This window comes from Tamandua tetradactyla, chromosome 8, assembly GCF_023851605.1.
Source record: "Tamandua tetradactyla isolate mTamTet1 chromosome 8, mTamTet1.pri, whole genome shotgun sequence".
Classification (NCBI taxonomy): domain Eukaryota; kingdom Metazoa; phylum Chordata; class Mammalia; order Pilosa; family Myrmecophagidae; genus Tamandua; species Tamandua tetradactyla.
Genome location: NC_135334.1, coordinates 102,955,224 through 102,975,139, shown reverse-complemented (window position 1 = coordinate 102,975,139; position 19,916 = coordinate 102,955,224). Strand labels below are relative to the sequence as shown.

The following is a 19,916-nucleotide window of genomic DNA, read 5'->3' as shown; positions in this document are numbered from 1 at the left end:
CACAGGAATGGATTAACTTTAAGAACATGTTTTTCTGGGGTACATACAGTTTCAAACCACCACAGTATTTATGAGAAAAACACAATAAAGCGATTCTGGATGGTGCCTGGCACAGGTCTTCACTTGAGGCAGGTGCTTTGTATCTGATAGTCCACCCGCACTCCACTGTCCACTCCTGGGTCTGTCCCACAGTGCCATTATTTTTTATTTTAATAATGTGTATGTGGTAGAGAGCAGAGGTCTGGGGGCTGGATCTTGAATTTGTTCACACCCCAGAAAACCAGATGTTGTGATCATTATTAATTTTCAGTTCAAGAAAAGAAGACTTCAGCCTGTTCCCTCGTGTATTTCTTATCCTAGAAGTGGAACTCAGCTAAAATTCTAAGAACAGAGGCCTCAAGTTAGCTGGGTTCTGCCTGAGAGATTTTGCTATGTCTCTCCTTTGAGCAGGTCGCTCCTGAACCTCTTGCCAGACAGATACCTTATGTAATCTTCTACTTAATAATTTAACTACTATATTTTTTCCAGGACCCTGAAAGACCCTGGGGCTCTACAATGAATATCACTATTATTATCATAGTGCTTGGTTCATTGTTATAGTTATTATCCTAGGACTGATAACTCAAGAGATCACATTTTGGTATCAAATAGATTTAGGTTAAGCCCTAGGAAGTGAAATATTGAGTAAATTATCTCAGTGTTTCTCATTGTGCCTTGAAAAGGTTGGAGGTGTGTAGAGATACAAATGGCCCTGGCACTTGGGTTATAGCAAGAGCCTATGGTGGCAAGCGCCACCAAAAATATTTCTTATGGCTGTCAGCACCTAACAATGTGCTGAGCAAATGGTACCTTTTTCTGTTTGTGCCTTGACATGACAAACCTTGGGTTCCTCATCTGTAAAATGATGGTAACAATAGTGTCAATCCTGTAGGGAGCTATGAGGATTAAAATAATTAATCTATGAGTGATTGTGAAAACCTCATGTCTGATGCTCCTTTCATCTGTGGTATGGAGAGATGAGTAAAAAATATGGACAAGAAATAAACAAATAATATGGGGAGCAAAGGATAAAATAAACTGAGTACATTGAAATACTAGTGGTCAATGAAAGGGAGTGGAAAGGGGTATAGCATGTATGAGGTTTTTCTTTTTCTTTCTTTCCTGGAGAGATGCAAATGTTCAAAAAAATGATCACAGTGATGAATACACAACTATGTGATGATATTGTGAGCCATTGATTGTAACCATGTCCAAAATGTCTGCATGTTTGTTCATTGTTTATAATAAAAATATTTTTAAAATTAGTCTACACAAGGTGTTTTGAACAGAATCTGGCACACAGGAAGTGACATATGTTAGAAATCATTGTTATTAGCTATTATCAATAATGGGATGCTCATAAATATTTGTAGTGGTGGCTACAATCCCAATACTACATTATTTATTTTGTTGCTCAAACTGTTCCAGCTTTGACCACTGGGAGTGCTTTTAGTTTGGCTCCCTTGACATGCTTCCATCCTTTTTTCTTCCTCAGTTGAACACTTTCTTACTTTCTAGTATTAAATGATACTCCAGGCTCACCTTGTATTTTCCCTCCCCTACCCAGCTCTAGAGGAACTCCTTTCTCCAAGGATCCCTGGTTTCTTTTATTCGAGAACGGTATTAGAAGTGAAAATCTGGGTGTTGGGTGAGACACCAGATTTTGATCTAAATACTTCTGCTATTATTATGGTAATGTCTGCTAGATGAGAAACTGAGTTAAATTGGCCAGCAAGGCATTATAAGGGGGTATATAGTACTTTCAGCATACTAAAAAGGGGAACCCTGCTGAAGGGAAATCTATGAAAAGAAAAAAACAGAAGATGCTTTTATAGACAGTGTGAGAACCAATTATTCTGGAGTAGTGCTAGCACATTATTGATTCCTGGCATGTTGAGCATTGTTTTGTCTTTCGTTTTGCTCCTGTTATCTACTGCTGCATAACACATTTTCCTCAAACTTAGTGGCTATGGTGGTTTGAAGCTGTATGTACCCCTGAAAAGCATGTTCTTAAGTCTAATGCACTCCGGTGGGTGTGAGCCCTTAGTAAGTAAGATCTTTTGATGAGGCTATTTCAGTTAAGGTGTGGTCCACCTCATTCAGGACGGGTCCGAATCCCATCCCTGGAGTACTTTATAAACAGAATGAATTCAGAGAGAGGGGAGGAGAGAAAGCTGCAGAAGCAAGCATCTGCAAGCAATGCAACCCAGGAGAGAAGGAAGAGACCAGCAGACACACAACGTTCTTTGCCATGTAGCAGAGGATTCAAAGATGTTTGGCAGCTGGTCTTCAGGAAGAAAGCACCACCCTGATGATGGCTTGATTTGGACATTATCATGGCCTCAAAAGTGTAAGCTAATAAATTCCCATTCTTTAATTGGAACCCATTTCATGGTACTGTTTTGCTCTGCCTAGGAAACTAAAATAGTGACTTTAGACAACAATTATTTTATTATCTCTTTTTGTTTCCATGGGTTAGAGATTCATGAAAGGCCCTGCCAGGTGGCTCAGACTTGGGGTATCTCACTCAGTTTTGGTCTGTTGGTGGCTATAGCAACTGGGGATCAACCAGGTGTCTTTCTTTCTTGCATATCTCTTCTCTTAATTTGCAATTAGTCTCTTTCTGTCTCCTTTGGTTTGTACTTTGTGCAAATTTCCTTGTAAGTACTCCAATCATCTTGGATTAAGGCTCACCCTGATTCAATTTGTCCTTATCCAAACAGGATTTTGAAAGGTCCTATCTGCAAGTGTGTTCACACCCACAGGGAGGGGATTTAGGACTTGAACATGTCTTTGTGGGGGACATGATTTAATCCACCGTATCTCCCCTTTACGGGGTCTCAGAGCTTTCTCATGTGGTTTCTTCACGTGAACTGGATCTTCCTCACAGCAAACACCCTCAGAACAGTCAGATGGCTTATATGGTGACTCAGGGTCTTCCAGCAAAGAAGTAGAAGCAGCCTCACCTTTTCCGATCCGTAGCCTTGGAATTCACTTCCACAGCACTGTAGTTTTATATTAGAGAAACTGTGGGTTTACAGGACAATCATGCATAAAACTCAGGATTCCCATATACCACCTCACCACCAACACCTTGCATTGGCGTGGAACATTTGTTACAATTGATGATAGCACATTTTTATTATTGGACTATTAATTAAATTAATTAACTTAAGGTTCACTGTGTATGCAGTTTCCTGGATATTTTTTTTAAATATCACTCTGCTACCATATATACTATTTGACATTTCCCCTTTTAATCATATTCAGATATATATTGGAATGCTGTTAATTGTGTTCACAATGTTGTGCTACCAGCACAACCACCCATTACCAAAACATTTCCATTATTCCGGACAGGAACCCTGTACATTTTAAACCTTAACTTCCCATTCCCTGTCTCCACCCTGTTCTGTGGTGAGTATCTTCTAGATTCCAACTCTATGAGCTCACTGCATTGTATTTGTTCTGAGTGTTCAGTTCACTCAGAGTGACAAGGAGGGGACACAGCCCAACTCCACGGGCGTGTGTCAAGGTCACACTGGAGGGCAAACGTGTGGCATAGGAGGCCTTGCTCTGGCCATCTTTGGGAGAAAAAAAATCTGACACACATTCACTCATATTTGCTACCAAGATTTCTAGTATTTAAAAATGTGCCATAAACTCACAAAAGTTGAAAGGAGCTGCCTTAAAATTGTGGTGACTTTATTTGGTGTCTTTTTTTCCTCTATTTTCACAGTTACTGCTTCTTAGAGTTCCTTTCTTACCTACTGCACCAGTTTGAAACCATCGTGTACCCCAGAAAAGCCACATTTAAAAATCCTTATTCAGTATTGCTGGGTGGGATTTTTCTGGTTGTTTCCATGGAGATGTGACCCACCCAGTTGTGGGTGGTAACTTTTGATTAGAGGGTTTCCATGGAGATGTGTCTCTACCCATTCAAGGTGAGGTTGCTTACTGGAGCCCTTTAAGACAGCATGGTTTTGGAAGGTGCTGACAGAGCCAACACAGCCAGAGATCTTTGGAGATGCAGAAGGCAAACGCCCCCAGGGAAGCCTTATGAACTGAGGAGAGAAAGCTAGCAGGCGGTGCCATGTGCCCTCCCAGATGAGAGAGAGGTCTAAAAGCCAGAGGGCCCAGCAGATGCCAGCCAAGTGCCTTCCCAGCTGACAGAGGTGTTCCGGGTGGTATCAGCCTTTCTTGAGTGAAGGTAACCTCTTGTTGGTACCTTAATTTGGACATTTTCACAGCCTTAGACTGTAAACTTTCAACTTAATAAATCCCCTTTTTTAAAAGCTGCTCTGTTTCTGGTGTATTGCATTCTGGCAGCTTTAACAGACTAAAACACCAACTATCTTTCATCTGCTTTTCCCATGTCGTGTTTTCTGATTCTCTCTTTATGAGCATTGAGATTTCCTTTATAAATGCTATTTGCTCTTAGTGTGGCCACAGTGAGACATTTCAAATGGAGAAAGCACACAGATGGAGAGAAAAGAGTAATGAAAAATGTAAAACACAAGGAAAAATGAACAATAGAAGGGAAATAGGCAGTGGCATTGAATAATGTATGAAAGCACACAAAGAAGACACTGAATATCTTAAGAGTGGAAGTGAGGAAATAGTAAAGGATGGGGAAAGCTAAAATTTTTTCGCAGTCCTATTTTCTATAGGATAGTGAACCTAGAGAGTAGGGACATGTGTTGAGGAGGTCCTCAAACCATACAAATGTTATGCAGAATTATATGTATCAATGAGGGGAAGAAGAACTATAGCACTTATCAGAACCACAGAGAAGTATGTGGGCCAAGAAGCTTTAATATACACTGATCCAGAATGTTAGAAGCTCAGAAAAGGACCCATTGAAGGTCATGTGCTTGTAGGGGTCACTTATTCAGCAACATGTGCCATCTATATCCGGGGTGTATCGTCTCGCTTTGACCACACTTTGCTTCCCAGCCTGTGAAACATCTTGCTGTCCCTCCCTCGCAAGTTTGTGCAAATGTTTTTGTCTCATTGTCCAATTAACATTCGTTCTTTCTCCTATTATTCGTAATACTGTATATTCTATGCCTCTACCGTTACTAATTGTTATTTTCCCCTCTCCATTCCACAACTGAGCTCTCTCAGGACATTTCAACCAAACACACACAATACATGCACACACATTATCCCTCCTTGCCCCGTGCTCCATCCGATGTACACAAGGCTTTGTTCCCTTTGGCCAGTAGGTACTACGTTTTTCTTCTATGTGAAAAGTAGCTGAAAAGATAAGAAATCTCCACGAATGGAAAGGGTATGACAAAATCTGGAGGTTGAGAAATCTACAGCTCTTTGTGATGGAAGTGACAAGTATCTGTGGGTTCAGGAGGGAAATTTTTCCTTATCAAACATCAAGAGGGAGCTCTTTTCTTCTGTGCCACCTCATAAGGTTTCAGAAAGGAAACTGTAATAAAGGCTGTGGGTTAATTTCCAGTGAGAGCCGCTAGATGGAGGTCCTGCCTAAAGAACACACTCAAAGCCTCGGAGGCTCCAATTTGCAAATTTCCTTCTCCTAGGTGAACATATGGGGAGTTGGGGGCACCACGCAAAACACCAGTCTCTCCAAAGGGCTCTATAAATTTGTTTTGTTGCTGCACACACTTCTCTGTCTCAGCAATTCTCCATCTTCGTGCTCTGGAATTGCCCCAAATATGGGTCATTCATTTGTCCTTGGTTCATTACACTTAAACAACTTTTTTCATTGCCTTTTTCCCTTTGAGTGCCAGAATGGCTAGTTTTGTCTCTTACTCTGCATTTCATGAATTTTAGGTCCTGCCTGCTTTTTGAAGAGTTCTTTGTTCCCTGAAAGGAAACCTTGCAAACACAGGTAATTCTCCCAGTCTTGGACCTTGAGCCTAAGGTAGTAAATAAACTCAGGCAAATTTGAGGGTGGGGGGTAGGTTGGGGTGGTAGTGAGCAAGTTTTTCTGTTACCAATTGCCCACAGTCATAATAGCAAAGGCATTTGGGAGAATTAATTTTTATTGCAAGAACTACTAGAAGGAAGTACGTATTTATTCAGCATATAAAACTATTAATTTAAACATACCATTGATTGATTAAATAAGCTAGAAACTCACTGATTAAATAAGCTATAAACTCACAAATATTTGACATTTTTAGCTTCACACTAGAGATTTATAAGTTAACTGGCAATTCACAAGATTTGCATGTTTCCCTTTAGTATGTAAGAAAGTAACTTTTCAATTGACAAAGACTGATTTGTTTTTCAGTTGAGCTAGATGAAGATTAGGTTGCACTAATGGTAACCTTGGAAAAGCCTGATATCAAGAGTAGCTCTGAATCCATCCTTACTAAGCTAGCCAAGTTTAAGGTGATGGCAAGAAAAGTGGGAATGAAGGTGTTTCTATCCCATGTCTTCAAAACTCAGTTAGGGACCTGACACCTTTTAGCCTCCACTTTACCTTTGCCCTATTTGCAGCCAGTAGCAGAGAACACGTTGGTCTATTGCTTGCTTGCTGGCACCCCTTCAAGGCTATTTTATCATCCCAGCTGAGTTGGGCAGGGGCGATTCTGTCAAGATCTGTCAGGATAACCTAAAGGTTTCTGAGTATTTAAAACAGAGGAAATTTTAATGCAGATAATTAGTTACACAAGTGATGGAAGAGCTGAGAGGCCTAAGAGGAGCAGTAGTAAGGCAACCTAGAAATTAACAACAGCAGGAAAGCATGCTATTCTTAGGCTGGAAAGAAAAAGGGAGTAGGTGGTGTTATTTGAGCCCAGGAGCTAGGATCAGCAGTGAGAAACTGGAACCATGTAAAGCCTGACAGAAGGAACTGGAACCACGGGGAAGATGCATCTGCTGCTTGGAATACCACCTGGAGCAGAACAGGAATGGGGACAAACCTTGTTTTTTCCCCTTCATCAGTTTTCTAGACTCTCAGTAGTGTCTTCCATTGACTGAACTCACAGGAAGCCAGATGACAGGAGAGCCTGGGAAATTCTTGCAGGGACCAGGCTCTTGGACACAGGGCAAAGCAGGTACAGGATGGGTATAGTGAGTGAATATCCATACCAAGTAAGACCAATCAGAGCTTTTCTTCCAGGAATTGGGATTGGGTATTGAAACTAATGTCAATTGCTTTGGGGTGTTGGAACTGGGAGATCTTGTAGAGCTAAGGCTGCTATTTCCTGCTTAAATAGGAGGGCATTACTCTGGAAAGAGGGAGGGAAGCAGAAGCAAAGGGAGGAAAAGAGATAGCGACACAAAGAGAGAAAGAAGGAGGAGGACGAATAGGCAGAGAAGGAGAAGAAAGAATGAGGAGGGGGAGAAGAGAAAGAGAAAGGAGATGAAGGAAGAGGAGGGGAGAAAAGATGAGAGAGTAAAGGGTGAAGGACACACAAGGAGAAAAGAAATAGGAGACCATGCCATTCTGCAGGGAGAAAGAGTATAACCTTAGTTTCTAAAGTTCCAAGTCATGTTTCCTCCCTCTTGAGACTTGGCTTGTTACCTGTCCTGATGTTCTGTCAGATACACTTGTTGTTGAATAGATTTTTGGTATTTGGATCCTTTTAAATCTTGAACTACATATCCCTTCTTGATATGTTGTCCTCAGCTGCAAAGAAGCTCCCTCTTGAGTCATCCCATCAAACCTTTCCCATAATATCCTCCATCTTCTCCTCCATCCTCTTAGCAAATCTGATCTGCTCTGTGTCCCAAATTGTGCTGGGGAGTCACGTAGGTCGGTTAGATGCAGTCATCCAAGGAATATGCTCTCTCCTCCTAAATAACAATGCTTTATACCAGGTGCCTGCTAACTTCTGTAAAAGGTCAGATACTAAATATTCTTGGGCTCTGTATGCCAGATGTCTCTGTCACAGCTACTCGATTCTGCCATTATAAACAAATGAGTGTGGCTGTGTTCTAATAAAACTTTAATCACAAAAATAGGTGAACCCGATTTGGCCTGTAGGCTGTAGGTTTCAGACCGCTGCTTTAGCTCTTGGGGTAATTTCATTGTTTCTTTAGATATTTTCGATTTCTTTCCCCAACAAAAAAGGTCGAGTCACTGAGTGATGTGACTACATGGGTGTGAGCTTCGCCACGTAGATGCTAGCTCCTGGGGGACATGGGGCCTATGATGGGACCCATTCTTTGGCTCCTCCATCTGCCTGCTGACTTTGCCTTTGGACTTAGCCCAGTTACAGATGTGATAGATATCCAAAGTGTTTTTTTGGTTCCTTGCATGACCCTAAATGTTGCTGTTCCGTTGAATTCCATCCTTAGCCACCTTCTCGTGTTCTCTACCATCCCCCTGATACACGGAAGGAACTCAATAATGCTTGTTGAAATTTTTCAACTTATTTTTAGTACATAAAGTCACCTTATTGTTTTCTTAAATATGAACAGCTATGGTACAATGGAAATAGTATTGATCTGGAATCTGGAGATCCATGTTTATATTGCAGTACTACTGCTTATCAGCTGTGTGATCTTGGACAAATTGTTTTTATCACTTTGAGTCTCACCTTCCTTGTCTCTTGCAGGGGAACTGTAATCAGAGATGTGAGGATTCGAGAGGCTACTCCAAGAATAGTGCAGTTCTCAAAAAATTCTTTTCAGACTTTTCTTCTTCTCTTTTCAAGAATTATTCCCTTTCCCTTGAAAAAAATCTCACTATTTCTTGAATATGCATTATGCTATCTAGGGCCTCTTGAAGTCATATACATAAATCTGATTAAAATCTACATTCCTAACGGTATAAAAGTAAGTACCTTGTGCTTTCCTGTCTCCAAGTTTTTAAGTACTTTCCAAGCCTTCGATCTGTATTTATCAAAAATGCATGCTTTGATCACCAGTCTATGTCCATTTACTTTAGATTATGACGGACTAGTTTACAAAAGACAAAACTTCCTACAGAAACACTAGAACAGCTCGAAAATGTTTTTAAAAATCTGTTTTAAAGTATCAGATGGTTACTAAGGCAGCAGAACTTGAAGGGTTAAGATCCAGAGTAAAAGGGAACCCATTGAGTTAGTCCAACCACCTAAAGTTGCTTTTCCCTTAGAGGCATTTGCTAAGTTCTAAGTGGGCCAGATGGAGCGGTAGCAAAGCTGAGAGAAAGTTACACTTAACATCTAAGAGGCTGAGGGAAGAAGCAGAGCTGTTGGCTGTCTTACAGCTCTGCTGGTGAGATTAAAAACTGGAATTCAGAGCCCATCAAGGACTACATGCTCTAAATAAAAGATGAAAGCACCGGAGGAACTAAACTCTGCTTAGGGATATCGTGACTTAGGGAAGACTCTTTTGATGGTGCTCCTAATTTTAATTAAGTGAGTTTATATTCTGTAACAGAATGGGAATTAACTAAAAATGATCTAGAGTATTGTAGCATTTAAATTTGGCAATACATTCAAAAGAATCTTAGAAACTTTGATACATTTTGGCTTATAATAATATTTGTCAAGTAAAGACATTTTATTGGCGGTAAAGAAGGCCTTTAGGCACAGTTGAGCTGAATTTTTATACATTTAACTTCCCCAAGTTATCAAAACTTCAAATGTCTTCCATTTCACAGAATTTACTCTGAGTTGTCCAGCCACCTCGGCACCTGTAGAGAATATTTCTAATTACAAATATCATGGCCTACTGAGAAAAGTCAGCCGAAAGTGTTGACAATTTCTTATTGATTAACTATAAGATGAAACTTTAAAGATGTTTGCAGACAGTTTTATGAAAAAACTAAAAATAATCAGGCAACGTAAAAATAATAGACAGAGCTAAGCAACAGATTAAAGTATGTGAATATGTTCCAAAAATAGTCTGCTCAATTTTTTTAATTTTCAGATTATCAATACAAAATTTTTGGAAATTGTTTAATGTACACAGACATATGTTGTTTTAAGGTTTTTGAAAATGAGATTTTTGAAATACTTTTTGAATTAATCCATTTTATAGGGCCAGGAATATAATAAAACTAGTGGAATATAATAAAACACTAGTTTTATTATATTCCATAAGTAAATATTTCTTAAAAAATGTAAGACACACTTTTCCCACGAAGGCTTCTGTGACAGTCAAGATCAGAAGTACTCTTCACTGACTTTGAGCTTCCCAGAAACTCCATGTGGGAAGCTCACAGAGCTCTTATCTCATACTGCCCTTTATTCTGACCACTTGTGGACATCCTATCTCCTCAGCTGTGGGATTTAAGGAGTAGAGGTCAGAGAGACTCTGTATTGTACTTCTTTATAGTTTCCCACTCCCACAGCAGACTAACTCTTACGAAGTGGGGAAAATACCCCACTTCTTATGGGTGACTTATGCACTATTCTTGCAGATTATCTCCTGATGTTTTCCAATTATGTAACTTAGATCATCAGAAAAGATAAACAAAGGAAAAATTAACTAGGAAAATGAAAAAATGTTAAAGCAATCAAAGTTAGAATAAAAAACAGACAGGACAAAACAGTAAAGCCAAATTGAAACATGATAAGGGAAAATGTGATAAATGAATAATCACAGACCCTAAAAAGCAGTGAGATAAGAAAGCAGAATTAATGTGTAATAAATGTAAGCTAAAATAGACCAAGGACAATGAAAATAGAGTCAAGATGAAAGGAAAAAAGATTCAGAGAACAACTCAAGCTAAAATGATAGAGAAGTAAATATAGGTTTAGATGTGTAAAAATGACATCAAGTGAAGAGAGTGTGAATTCAGCAGTGTGCTGGTTTGAATTTGTGGTAGACCCCAGAAAAGCCATGTTCTTTAATCCTCATTCAATATTGCTGGTTGAGAGCTTTTTGATTCTTCTCATGGAGATGTGACCCACCCAATTGTGAGTGGTAACTTTTGATTAGATGGCTTCCATGGAATTGTGGCTTCATCCATTCCAGGTGGGTCTTGATTAGTTTCCTGGGGTCCTTTCCAAGAGGAAGCATTTTGGAGAGAGTCCTTTTTGAGAGCCATGAGAAGTACCAGGGCCTATACAGCCAGAGACCTTTGGAGATGAAGAAGGAAAATGCCTCCAGGGTACGCTTCAAGAAACAAGAAGCCTGGAGAGAAAGCTAGCAGACCTCACCATGTTCGCCATGTGTCTTTCCAGTTGAGAGCAAAACCCTGCACATCAAAGGACTTCTTGAACCAAGGTATCTTTCCCTGTTGCCTTAGATTGGACATTATTATAGCCTTGCTTTAATTTGGACATTTTCATGGGCTTAGAACTGTGAACTAGCAACTTAATAAATTTCCCTTTTTAAAAGCTGCTCCATTTCTGATATACTGCATTCTGGCAGTTAGCAAACTAGAACAGGCAGCTTTAGGTGCTCTGTGGCTTACTCCAGCATGTGGAGACAATCTGAGCCTTCCTGGCTATACCAGTCCTTTCCACAGGGCTAGAGACCTCACAGGAGTCTGTGGAAAGTAGCTATGGCAGAGGACTCTCAGTGCAAGAGGCCAATTCCAGAAAGCAGCTTAAACCCATCGTGAATATTCTCTCTGAGGTCCGACTATTCAGGTGCAATAAATGGCTCCTTAGCAAACCACCTAAGTTACAGCTCCCTTCTACAGATCTGCTAACTAGGACCTACGATGAAGAAAAAGGTGCAATTGCAGTCATGATGGAGGTGGAGCCAACAAGGGAATTATCTTGGTTTAATTGGAGGCCTGTCCAATGAAAGATTCCACCATCAGCTTTTTTTTTTCTTTTAGAAAAAGGGAAATTATTTATTAAAGAAAAGTCACCTGTGTGAGCTACTTCACTTTTGGAATTAACATGTTTGACATTAACACTTGGGATGGAAACATGGAATCTAAAAAGCAAAATCCTAAGGGTCAATTCAAGCAGCAGATCAAGAGACATGGTCATTATTCAATTTCCCAGTGAAATAATCACTTTTCTGTAAACATCTGTCAGATGCTAAAAGTAGGAACTTAACACACTACCACCCAATAAGTTATTTTAAGCAATATGTTTAAAAACAGGCAGCAGACATTGGTCCTCAAACAGCACAAGGCTGAGGCACTGCAGGCAGCTTTTCCAGGCCAGGACCCTCCTGCCCGGCCCTTCTCCCCTCCCCACCCACAGCCAAACTAAAGGGTCCCCACAGCTCTTGTGTTACAGTCATGGCAACGTTGGCTGGGAGTGAAATGAGGATGGGCCTGCCCTTGTCCTACCCGCCACCTTGGGCCCCTTGCTAGGAGAGGCTGGCGGTGGCAGTGTGGGATGGGGTGGCAGTTCCAGGTGGGGCCACCTGGAAGTTCCTGGAGATCTCCCCCCCGACCTGCCCTTTTTCTCGGTCATTCACCCACTGCATGCTGTTAAGTGGGTTTTCAAGCATGTCTTCAAATGTTAACAGTGTCTTGGGGTTGGTCAGTCTCAGCTGCACATCAGGGTTATTCAGGATGCTCGGAAGAGGGGGCTGTGGGGGGCAATGCCTTTATCTGGCTCCTTGGGAGAAGGCACCTGGCCCCCCAGCAGCCACTGCAGGCAGCGTCCTGCTGGTTGGTGTTTTCGCTCTGAAGGGCGTCTATCACCTCCTTTCCATTGATCCCCATCTCCGTCAGGGCAAGACTGGCCTGCAGGGAACCGTGCAGGCATCACAGGCCACACTCGACGAGACCCAGGCAGCAAAGCAAGAGCAGCTGTCATGGTGTGGAGGTCAGCCCTTGCCACCAGCAGCATCTTAGCAGAAGGGACTTTCAGATAACCCCACAGGATTTACAAATAAAGTATCCTTCCTTGTGTTTTATTCAACCAGTTATGGGTTTTCCATGTTCTGAGGGAAGAGCAAGGCCCTGGGGCTCCTGGTGGGGCGTCCCCTGGGCCTGGGCCAGCAGAGGGAGCTCTGCTCACCAAGGCGCGTTCTGCATATTACTATGAGGCAGGTCAGGGCCTGGAGATCCGAGAATGAGCTGTATTAGAGGAAGTCCACAGAAGAAAACTTGATTTGTTGGAGACAAAAACATCAACAGTAATTTGTGGGAGGAGGAAAGGAGGTTGTATTCCATTTTGTTACCAAAAATAAAAAAAATTAAGGATTTCATGAAATTTTCAAGGGCTTCTCTTAATCCTCTGCAGTTAGAGTGTTCCCTTCTGAAGTCCCTTGAACCGCATCTCTTTTCAGGCTTCTTGCTATTCTGCCACATCCTCCATCATCAACGGGCCCTCTCTGACAGCAGGAAGCACTGTGCCTTCTGCAGGGCACACCCGTTCACCCTGCAGTCCATCTAGAGTGTTCTGTCAAGTGTCTCAAACAGAACCTGGTGGTTTGGACTAAGGTAAATCAGAATACAGGGTAATGGGGGATATTGACTCAAGTTTAAAACTTTAACTTCTGTGTGAGACCAAAGGAAGAGAGGTTGGTACAAATTTATATTTTCTGTAGCACAATATCTAATTTAACATGTATAGTCAATTTATTTAAACAACATAATTGCATGGAACCTAGAAAAAGGAACAAAGTCTTGCTATTCTGCATAGGTAACAGATCTTCTTGTTCTGTGTTCTGATACAACCCAGAGTATTTTGGACAGAAAATGAAAAAAGTGTTCGCAAAGGCCCCTTAAGGGACTGAGAAAAATGTGGAAATATTAAACCTCCTCCACCTTGGGAACCCCTGATATTCTCTCTAGCATTAGGGACTTCCAATCTGATAAGTCAAGCCCTTGATCTTTGGATCCGCCCTTATGAAACTTATTCCTGCAAAGGAGAGGCTAAGCCTGCTTCTAATTATGCCTAAGAGTCACATCCAGAGAACCTCTTTTGTTGCTCAGATGTGGCCTCTCTCTCTCAGCCAACTCTGCAAATAAACACTCTACTCTCCCCTCTATGTGGGACATGACTCCCAGGTGTGTAAGTCTCCCTGACAATGTGGGACAGGACTCATTGGGATGGACCTGGCCCTGGCATTGTGGGATTAAGAATGACCAAAAGGGGCGGGCCACGGTGGCTCAGCAGGTAAGAGTGCTTGCCTGCCATGCTCGAGGACCCGGGTTCGATTCCCACGTAAAAAAAAAAAAAAAAAAAAAAAAAAAGAATGACCAAAAGAGGGGAGAGAAATGGAACAAAATAAAGTTTCAGTGGGCTAAGAGATTTCAATAGAGTCGAGAGGTTATTCTGACGTTCCTCTTGTGCAAGCTTTTGCCAAATATTTCAAACTACCACAGTGTATCATGCCCCAACTAAGTGTATTCCTGAAAATCCTGGGGTACCCTGGGTTCTGTTTAAGTCTCTGTAAAAGTTTTCCTTAGTAAGTTTATTTCCTCAGAAACTTAGGGCTTCCAGATTGATCTTAGGCCAAATAAGTCCTGAAACCCAGAGGTACTATACCAGTCTTTCCAAGAACAACAACCAGATTCTTCCCAGCACAGAAAAAGTTAGTGGTCATTGCCCAGATATCCCTGAAGAGTGAGAGAAAGAGTAAATGAAAGGAAGGAGGTTTAACTGATAAATTAGTATTTAACAAATGACCTTGACTACTGCTTATTATATAGATATTTCTTTTTAAAGTCTAGTGTTTTAGAATAGTTGAAAGGAAATGGGAAGTTGTTGAACTATAATCCACTAGCCCTGGTCTTTGATAATGATTGTATAACTACATTGCCAAAAAATACTCAAAAAGGTCAGCTGTCCATGTTTGCATGGCTCTACATCTGGATGTTTACTTTTGTTCCACTGATCTATATCTATATATCTAATCTGTTAATACCACACTGTCTTAGTTAACCTGCCTCTATTGTAAGTCTTAAAATTGGGTAGATTTCAATACTAGCGCTCAATAGGAAGGAGGGGTAAGGGGTATGGGATATATGGGGGTTTTTCTTTACATTTCTTTTTCTGGAATGATGCAAATGTTCAAAAAATGATCATGGTAGGGAGGTTCAGTGGTAGAATGCTCGCCTTCCCTGTGGGAGACCTGGGTTCAATTCAGAACCATGCACCACCCCCCCCCCAAAAAAATGATCATGGTGATGAAATACACAACTAAGTAATGGTCATAAACAAAAAAATAATCCTCCAGAACTGTACAACACAAAGGGTAACCCTAACGTAAACTATGGACAATAGTAAATAGTATAATTATAATAACATTATTTCATCAATTATGACAATTGTACCGCACTAATACAACAGGCTGACAATAAGAAAAACTGTTGTGGATTGGAGGTGGTGTAAGGGAACTCCGTACTTTCTGTATGCCTTTTCTTGTAACCTACAACTGCTCTATAAAGTTACTTTAAAAAAAAGGGGGGTGGCAGGACTCTGCTTGGCTTCCTCTCTGCCCTGCTCACAGACCCCCTGATTTAGCAAGTGACCCTCTAGGTCTCTGTAGAGACCCCCCACCCCAACCCCACTGAAAACCTGCAACTCACAGCTGGGAAAATCATAATGAGCTCATTTCCAAGAGACTACAGAAGCAGCAGCTAATTATTTAGGGAAAACAGGCACCTGGGCTCAAGTGAGAGCACTTAAAAATGATCTTGGAAACTAAAGCACACCCCCTGCCTTTCTGTCTCCAGGACCAGGAGCCGACAGAGCTCGTGATCAGCCGTTCGGGCCATACTGTCACCTAGTCACTGTGCTCCCAGAGAGGAAAGGGCAGCTCTACCTGTAAAGCTCGACAACACCTACCTGAGCATCTCTAGCGTCCTCATCTCCTCCTCCTCAGAGGTCGCCACTTTCCCCTTCGCTTCCAGGGAGACTTGTCCTGGAAGAGGTGTGTGTTGGCTGGACCTCCCACAATTTGATCTTGCTCAATAAACCACTCCATGGCCTGAATTGCTGACACGTGGTTCAGCCCAAGCACCATCATGGCTCTGCCCTCCCAGAAGCCCATCTCTGTGAGCTGGTTGGCACAGACCAACCTTATCCACTCACTCTTCTCTTCATCCAGCATAACATTTGCCTTCTTAAATAATTCAACTGCATCAGGGTTCAGTGCTAACAATCTAGTGTGATTATCTCCCCATCTCAAAATCCTTGACTTAATCACATGTCAAAGTCCCTTTTGCCATATATAGTAATGTATTCATGGATTCAGGGGTTTAAGCACCTCCATGAGAGAAATCGAGATTTTCCTGGGTTGCATCTGGACATCTCTCACATTTGGTTGCACCAGGGCCCATTCCACATTGCACGACAGCAGGTTGGCTGTGGCTCTGAATCTAGCATCTCCATCTGGAGATTTCTGGTCTTTTTCTTCTTTTCTTCTGCTGACAAGTTACCTGTCTTGGAAGTTGGGCTGGAGCGTGGTAATCTTTTTTTTGCTTTTTAATCAACAATAAGACATCTTTATCTTGAGTGTTCTCTTTTAAGATGGTTTTGGCATCACTCAGCACCCTCTCTGAAGCAGCATGTATTACTTTATGTTGAGTCATACTTTGGGGGACTTCCAGGTTCCCATGTCTATAGTGCTTGAGGCAGCGCTCCTTGAGTTCTCCACCGAGGGGTCCTTGGTCGCCTCCTTGGCACCTTCGGCCGTGCAGGTGAGCAACGGTGGCACTTGCTGGAGAATATCTTCTCCTCTTGCACAAACATCACTGCTGGCTCAGGTTTCCTCTGCTGGTTGCCTGGGCCCTGTAGGTCACTGCAGCAGGTGGGTGGGTTAGGGCATCAGCATCCTCTTGAGTGATATTTTTTGTATCTGAAGTTTTGGAATTGACCCAGGTGTGTTTGTATGTCCTGGATGGTTAATTAAATACTTTCCTTGGAATCCATTCCCTAGATTGCCTTGCTTGTTCATGTAGAGGTGCACAGCTGGTATGTGTCCAAGAATAGTGATTTCTCATCAAGGACCCAGGAAACCTTGCCTATCTGGGGTGAATTGAGGTTGAGGCAAGATTGGAGGAAGTGAGCATATGGCCTTTCAGAAACTTGGTTGGGTTTGGTGGAACAGCTGGGAAACCTCCTCAAGGAACTGTGTTTTGCCATGTTAAGTAATAAGCCCACCAGTTCAAGTTCACCAGTTTAAGGTGTTGAAAATAGGGGGACTTTATCCAGCCTACCAACGGGGATTTTCATACGCTATCATTTTGGTGGATGGCATAAGCATCCTTGCAGAATCACCTACACTGTCTGCCTTGTTCTTCAGCCACTTGTCTTCAGCAGTGTTCTAGTGTTAGCTGGAGGCAGGGACTGCCTTGTGGCTTCCTTATATGAGCCATCTGCCTTGGGGCTGGCTTTGGGACTCTACTTTCTGTTGAGTGGCTTTATGAAGTTAAGGTTTCTGGGTGCTTTAGGAAGAAGAGAGCTGAGGGTTGCATGAAAACTCTTTGTAGCATTACAGTAAAGATATGTTTATCCAACAAATGTTTACTTGGTACTGATTAGGTACCAAACACTGTGATGGGCATCAGAATCTCCTTGGTGAATATACCTAATTGCTCTGATTTTGTTGATTTTGCTTGTTTACTATCTCTTCACAAGTTAGAATGTAAGCCACACTAGAACAGAGAACTTATGTCTTATTCACCAACATTCCCTTGTGTCTTGTTTTTCAGGGATGTTAATGGTAAATTCTCAAAATATTTTTTTCTGAGTAAGGGAAAGATACGATTTTGAATTCAGTTTAGTAGGCCAGACCAGAGGTTGGCAAATTATGGCCACATTTTATTGAAATACAGCTATGTCTTCAACTGTTTCATGCTACAATGGAAGAGTTGAGTGGCTATAACAGAGACTAAATAGGTTGCACTTTGGTGCTAAAATATTTACTATCTTGCCCTTTACAGAAAAATCTTCTGACTGCTGGACTGAAAAATAAATAGCAATTATATTGAGCACAGTATGGTCCATGAAAGGAAGTATACTATAGGATGTCTTAGGAGCACATGAGAGAAAAAGTACAACTTTGGTTATTCATAGAACTTTCTATGCTCTCAAAGTCATGCCTTCAGAGTGGTCCTTTAGGCAATCAGTTAGTTCACACTGGTCTTGGAGATACCCGTTGCCCTAGAACTCATGGTCCCTTTTGCTCCTGCAGGTTTGCTACTTTCGGGTCACCCATAGGAAACTCTGTTGATGTTGGAAACTCTAGTGTCTAAGACAAATTCTAGAGTCCTTTGGTGGCCTGTCTGCCTTCCTTTCCATCTTTTTGTTGAACTGTTAAGGGCTAAGGCTTGGCTCCCTTCTGTTCACAACCTCTGTCTTTTCCCCAGTGTCCTACAGTCATTCCCTTGCCGCTTTTCTCAGTCCCCTGACCTTCCAGGTAGTCTAACATATTGAATTTCTTCAAAAGATTTAAAGACTTGCAAAACACTGTACCTTCTAATTTTCTCCCATCCAGATCCCCAAGGCAAGGAATTACAAGGTTTGATTACCTATTTGTAATAGGTATTTGGCGGAATTGGAGGTAGCAAACAAAAGTTGATATTTTAGGAAATTACCTTACCTTATTTGTGTCTAAGCACTTTAGACTATTATCTGAAGGCAATATATTTTAAGAGAATGGTATTAAGGAAGAGAATGGTTTTAAAGTAGAGAGTGATAGGATTAACTATCATGGTGATAACTAATATTTAACAGGTACATGCATTAACCATTCAGTCTTAAGAAACTGCTATGGCAGCATGTTACATATTTCTTAATAATCAGCTGTACTTATGGTTTGGGAGTTGTTTTGACTGTCAAGGGCAGAATGGATGAGAGGCACTAAAGGAAGGTGAGAGAGGAGGGTTTACACTGGTCTTGGAAATTGTCAGTGAGAGTGAATTGGAAGGTACAGAATCTGGAAATCTAGAATCAAAAGGATGAGGTGAGTGATTGGATGTGGGATGTGGGAGCGGGGGAGTGAAGGAGAGGCATGGATCACTCATAGGCTGTGGGCTTGGGCAATAGAGTCGATGGTGGTCTTCTCTGAGGAAACAGGGTGGAGCAGCCTGTTCGTAGTGTGTAGGGGAGATTTGGAATTAGCTTTGACGGGGGATTGGACTTTCTGCCCCACCTCTAGTGCCTGTCCTTTCATTGCTCGGCAAGTGTCTTTGGTACCCCAGGAAAGAGAAGACCCCTTATGCACAAATGGCAGGCACCCCTACATCGAGGGAACAATTTTGTTTTGTGCTAGTCTGGCTCTGTTGTCTCAGAAAGGTGCATGCATGCTGGGGACATAAATGTTGACTAAGTCACTTTCTGCTAGCCTACCAGCATTTCTGTGTGTGGGTTTTATTTTATTAAACTTGGAACCCTGTAGTCTAATTTTTGTCTCTTCTATTTTAGATCCAAATAGTTCTATGTGGCATTTAAGATCATATAAAATCACAATAAAACCATCCTTTCCATTCTGACTCTTTTAAGAGTTATGTTTTTAAAAAATTTTCCTTCAAAATAAGTTTATAAATAAACCCTTTAGAACATAACACATGCTGGTTCCATTTACTGTGATTCTAAAGAGAGAGATTTCCTGATGGGACAATATAGATAAAGCATGTGGTAAAATTGACATTTTGCCTACTTTTTTTCTAATCCCAAATATCTGGGAAAAGCCCTCACCCATAAGGGACAGGCTCTGACAATATTAAAATGGTAGTATTTTAGACTGTAAAATTATAATCTGCCATAGAAGAAGGAAAAAGTCATAAAAAGGGAATATTCAAAACTACTTCCCCTCTATGCTCTCCTCCATCTCTTCCTGCATTCTTTCTACCTCTTTTTCCATCTCCTCCTCCCCTTTATTTCCTTTTACCCATATAGTAAGTTCTGATTACTATACAGTAGCCTAAATGCCCTCCTTGGCCTAGAAATCCCCAAATAGAAAATAGGCAAGAGATTAAGGACTGCATTTGTAAAGAATCAGATAATGGAAACTGTTCAATTTTTTTTCCAAATAAAATTTTATTTCTGCTTCAGTCCAAATTCCTTTCATTTAAGTGGTATGAAAAC

General features: G+C 41.4%; 1 pseudogene; it reads right to left on the bottom strand.

Moving 5' to 3' along the window:
- Window positions 1-15,690: 15,690 nt before the first annotated feature.
- On the bottom strand, window positions 15,691-16,577 carry LOC143645263 (ubiquitin-associated domain-containing protein 1 pseudogene; annotated as a pseudogene).
- Between the last annotated feature and the right edge of the window lie 3,339 nt (window positions 16,578-19,916).